The following is a 5,859-nucleotide window of genomic DNA, read 5'->3' as shown; positions in this document are numbered from 1 at the left end:
AACAATTTTACAACAAGAACAACGAGGCTTAAAATCGCTAAAAAAATAAGACCAATTTTTTAAGAACAATTGTTGTTTAATTTTTAACAACTCTCATAAAGTATATGCTTATAAAAAATAGATATGCTCTTATTTTTGCACGCAATCCCTTGTTTACTTTGTAAGAACTAATTACCGAAAGGTATATCACCGTCTATCAAGAGTTATTGATTTGATTCTCATAAAGTAAATGCTTATAAGAAAAATAAATATGCTCATATTGTACACCAACCCTTGTTTACTTTGTAAGAACTAATTACCGGAAGGTATATCACCGTCTATCAAGAGTTATTGATTTGATTCTTATAAAATAAATGCTTATAAGAAAAATAAATATGCTCATATTGTGCCCCATCCCTTGTTCACTTTGTAAGAACTAATTACCGCCGAAAGGTATATCACCGTCTATCAAGAGTTATTGATTTGATTCTTATAAAGTATATGCTTATAAGAAAAATAAATATGCTCTTATTTTGTGCCATCCCTTGTTTACTTTGTAAGAACTAATTACCGAAAGGTATATCACCGTCTATCAAGAGTTATTGATTTGATTCTTATAAAGTATATGCTTATAAGAAAAATAAATATGCTCTTATTTTATGTCATCCCTTGTTTACTTTGTAAGAACTAATTACCGAAAAGTATGTCACTGTCTATCAAGAGTTATTGATTTGATTCTTATAAAGTATATGCTTATAAGAAAAATAAATATGCTCATATTGTGCCCCATCTCTTGTTTACTTTTTAAGAACTAATTACCGAAAGGTATATCACCGTCTATCAAGATTTGATTCTTATAAAGTATATGCTTATAAGAAAATAAAGAAAAATCAAAACTGTGAAGCTAAAGACACAAAGATATAATGACGTAATCCAAAGAAAACCTGCGAAGATCTTCCGTGGTTATACGAGCGTGTAATTTGTAAATTGATTTTAGCGAGTTCGTCCACCGTATCAAGTACTTTCGTTTTCTAAATTTTCTTCCGATATCGCCGCCGCACCATGCCTATCGTAATACTTTCGCTAAGGCGAAATTAACAAATACAATTTTATCGGAGACTTTTGGATTATCTTTGGCCCCAAGGCCTGTAATAGATAATTATACATAATATAAATAGATAATATGAATAAAGTTAAACGAATTACATAATCACAAGAAATTTATTATTATATTATCTATAAACAAGATCAATTGTATGACGAACAAACATTTGTCTCATCTCTCCGATCAAGTATGTGTATGCTAAGTCTCTAAATTAGCCTCCGTCTCAGAACGCGGTCAGAAAATTTTGCGGATAATTTCACAGCGAAGATGCATCCAGTGAAATGTGAGTAATGTATCATGATTCAAGTCGACTGACATAATTATACACATAATATATGTTACAAGTTCTGCCTACGGATTCTCAAGCTCGGCTATAATAAAACTATTACATGTTAGTAGCAGACCCGACTGACCAATGTTATGTAGCAGGTTGAAACATGAGTTTCTGCTTGAAAGATGCAGTTTGTTTTCAAGTTAAATCTTCAAAATAAAACAAACTGTGTGGGTTTCTTTACTTCCAAACAACCTACCAATAGTTTTGGAACACTCCATAATAAAGGAAGATGGCTCTTCTTGTGGATTGGCTTTCTGATACCCCATATAAACACGATGTGACATGAAAGTGAAGAGACATGATTTGTTGGTTTTTGTTTGATTTGTTGACTCATATATCTCATGGCAAATGGGATAGCAAATGACTTTTCATGTATTGCTTGGCTCTACATATGATACCTCTAACTTTGAACACCTCCAGAATGTTGAAAAAAGCATTTTACGAGATAAGTTTCAATTATAATTTTCATGGAAATTTTTAATCGACAGATTTGGCTTGGCGTCAGTTTTGTTTGGTTGATGTTTGGTATCCTGATTATTAAAAGCAACGAAATGCCACACAGTCACTCTGCACATGATGTCTCCAGCCATGATTGGTATCAGAATGTTAGAAAAAAAACATTTTACGAGAAATTGTTGATAGAAATTATATTGACTTATTTTTACAATTTTGGCGGTGTTGGTTTAGTTGGTTGATAATGTCTACACTGTGGGATAGTTTTCAAAAAAACTGTTATATTGATTGTTGTTTGTTGGAATTGATTACCAAAAAAAAAGAGAACCTTTTTTTGATAAATACTTTATTTTTTTCATGAATCGAAAAAACCGTGTGGATAGTATGTCTTGTAGTAGGTGTAGTAGCCAATGCAGTGTCTGTTTTCAAATTTTGAAAGCTCTATACATACTGAATTGAAGCTCTGACTAGCTCTGTTTTTAAAACTTTGAGCCATGTTTTTTTCTTTGCTGCTATTAAAGATAGATTTGTATACATATATTGTCGTAATGTAAATTTATGGCAAAGTTTTAGTTTTTGAGTTTAGTTCATCTACAGTAAAAAATTTTCAGTAATCCTTTTTTGTAAATATAGTAATGTTTAACCAGACTCATTGCCCTCATTGTATTCAAATTTATATATTTTTAAGACTGATAAGTACATATTTTTAAACACCAAGACAAAGCAAACAACATGCCAGTTCTTTCTAGACAAATATATATGTATACTTTATTGTGTGCTTTGAGTTCTATTTTAATCAACCCTCTCAACTGCTGATCTTTCAACTATCATTTAGGAGTATAGAATGGGCTTCCATAGTACCATTTTCTCTAAGTATTTTGTGAAAATTTTCAACAAAGTAGACTTCTTGACTGTCCTTGTCCCTTATGTTAAAGTTGTTCTGATGGAGGACTTTGCTATTTTCGGTAGCCTTCACATATCAATAAGGAGCTTTGGTGTAAATGTTTTTTCTGATGAAATTATACTAATCTGAAACTATTAGGCCTTTATGAATTTTCTAGAACAATAATTTTGCTCCAATCTTGAGAAACACTCGAAAAATAGGTTCTCGGGTAAATTAATGCGTGTCCAAATTTTCGTTAATTTTTCGGACCCATCATCACCCCTCCTAGCATAATAAATTATACCTTTAAAGAAGCACATTACGATGTAGAACATGAAAATCGGTGTTACTTAAATTTAGGTTTTGCCAATTTTGCGAAAAACCGCAAAAACTAAAAAATGCTGACGTCAGCAAAACTTGTTTTTTGAATAACTCCAGTTTGGCTAATGGTATAAACATGAAATTTGGACCAAAGTTGCATATCAGTAATAAAAACATTTTTACATAATCATTTTTTTCAAATTTTGCTGACGTCAGCAGAAATCAGCAAAATACGAAAATTTGCAATAAAGTGCAGACATCAGCAAAATTTCAAAAACAATTTTTTTCAAAATGATCTTTTTAATAATGTGCAACCGTGCATGTTAGCATGAGGGATTGAGAAAAAAAAAGGGGGGTAAGTAAATCTCTCCTACCTGTTGTTTTTGACAGTCCACTGACTCCTTCAGTAATCTCGAATTTTAATGCCTCGCTGTGCTCATCTGACACCAACGGGCTGGCAAATGCCTGTACCGCTCAAGCGATTGGTACGAATAAATATGATCCGGTCCACTGACCGATCAATAATTCTGACAAAGCGTCTGCTCTCTTCCTTCGCTCCCTCTGACGTCCTCATCATCGTGTTGTTTTGATCATAATAATAAAGAAAAATAGATTGATAAATACTTGAATTTTTGTAACTCTGGATTTATTGTGAAAAGTCTACAAGTAATGCTAAGGAATAAAATTTTGCAAAACCTTCAAAAACAGATTTAATTCTAGCATAGTTAAAAAAGAAAGGATCCAAAAGCAAAAAATGTCTTACAAAGTTATTAAAATGTGTACCATCAGAGGTCAGTAATGGCCAAAAATATGCAGATTTCCACATTGGAACGAATAACACTCCTTTTGCTTTGCACAATTTTAAATGACTGATAGTTTTTCCGATGAGATAAATAGGAGGACAGAGCCAATTAAAGTCGTTTCCCCAGTGGCTTACGAAAGCGTTAACTTCTTCAGTGTCTGGACAAAAGCTCTTTGAATTAAATCTTTTTGTTTTTGTGTTCTTATTGTCAGCAAATCTATCTATTGTGAATGTACCGTAGTTGCTTTGGATATAATTAAATGTCTCATTATCTATACACCAATTATCTGTATCGATGCTTTTTGAAATTGTATCAGCGATTTCGTTTTGGTCTCTAGGGATCCAAAGAGGATAAAGTCGAATACTGTTCTTAACGCATAAACCATAAATGTCAATTGCTAGCCTTTGTAAATGATCTTTTGTACTTCCAGAATTGATTATTCTGGTAACGTTTTGATTGTCAGAATTCCACTGAACCATATCTTTTCTTAACTTTTTTTGCAAACGATGTCAAAACGTTTTTAACAGCAAGAAGCTCTCTGTAAGTTGAACTCGTATTTGATTCGGATATAGAAAAATTCCATGAGCGATTATGTTACCTAATCTTTCAACGATGAAGCCACCGTATGCGTATTCACTAGCATCACTATAACATACTTTCGTAATCACGGGAGAAGTGTTGAATTCCACGCCATTTGACGCAGATAGATTTGATTTCCAAAAAGTGAGTTCTGATTTTAATTCTTTTGAAATTAGTCGATTACTGTCCCAGGCTAAGCCGAGCATAATCCTGTCGTCGATGAATTTATACATTTTGCGTGTGAAAAGTCTTGTCAAGGGTCCTATTGCTATAGACATGGCGATTATACGCCCGGCTAATTTTGCTATTTTTCTTGTAGTCACTAGATCGGATGTCAGAATTTCGGCAATAACACGTAGAACAGCTTCCAATTTTGGAAGGGGAACATAAATTTTCATCTCTTCTGTGTTGATTCTAAAACCCAACCACTCTTTTTCTGTTTCAGGCTCTAATGAAGATTTCTTAACGTTTATTGTCAGACCAGCCGACTTAAGGTCATGTGCCATTATGTCCCGATGTTTTACGATCATTGACTCTGGGTAACCACAAGCAACTCCGTCGTCGAGATACATAACCGACTTCATACCTTGGCCTCTCCATTTTTTAACCAACTGGCGCATTAATTTCGTAAAAACCCAACAGGCTGAACACAAACCGAAAGGAAGGACCACGAAAACGAAATATTTTGTAATGCCCTTGAATTCCCAAGAAAAACCAAGATATCTATGAAAATCTTCATTAATTGGCACGTGATGATAGCCGCTTTTTAAATCAAAAGTAAACATTAAATCCCCAGGATTAACTAGATCTGACAAAGTTTTTATGTTATCATATTTGAATTTTGTAATGTCAATATATTTGTTAACGTTTCGAAGATCTAGAACAAGTCTCAATTTTGAATTTCTTTCTGCTACTGAAAGGGGGTTGACGCAATAAGGAATGAAATCGACTTCACGAATGCATTTGTTTTTGACAAGCTCCTCGATCGAATTTTTGACAAATTTGTGCTCTCTCAGACTCGATTTATTATTTTTGGAATAAGATGGGGGAGGGTTCTTTTTGAATGGCAAACTGTACCCGTTTTTGACGATATCTAAGATGAAGGACGGTGCTTTTAACTCGAATTCCCAAAATTTTGCGTGTTCTCGAATCTTTCCGGCAACTGAGACCTGTTCCGTTTCCTCATGCTCCCAATATCTCTCTGAATCAAATGGAAGAAAGAAAAAATGGAGGTAGTTGAAATCATAGAATAGCAAATGGTTATCTTCAAAAATAACACGACGTACATGACACAGTGGTCGCTCTAACAAAGTATTATAAAATAACACAAATATTCAAAATGATAAACTCGTTAAATCGTTTACGACTCGTTATACTGTTAATTTTCCTCCTCTTTACTCTC

General features: G+C 33.4%; 1 long non-coding RNA gene across 1 annotated transcript; it reads left to right on the top strand.

The window, feature by feature from the left end:
* The first annotated feature begins 4,456 nt into the window (after positions 1-4,456).
* Positions 4,457-5,350, top strand: LOC136815963 (uncharacterized). Its single transcript, XR_010847787.1, has 2 exons — positions 4,457-4,601; positions 4,903-5,350. It is a non-coding gene; the product is annotated as an uncharacterized lncRNA (long non-coding RNA).
* The last annotated feature ends 509 nt before the right edge of the window (positions 5,351-5,859 follow it).

This window comes from Clytia hemisphaerica, unplaced genomic scaffold (genome assembly GCF_902728285.1).
Source record: "Clytia hemisphaerica strain Z4C2 unplaced genomic scaffold, Clytia hemisphaerica genome assembly, whole genome shotgun sequence".
Lineage (NCBI taxonomy): Eukaryota > Metazoa > Cnidaria > Hydrozoa > Leptothecata > Clytiidae > Clytia > Clytia hemisphaerica.
The sequence above is the reverse complement of the archived record's forward strand: the minus strand, read 5'-3'. Positions and strand labels throughout refer to the sequence as shown.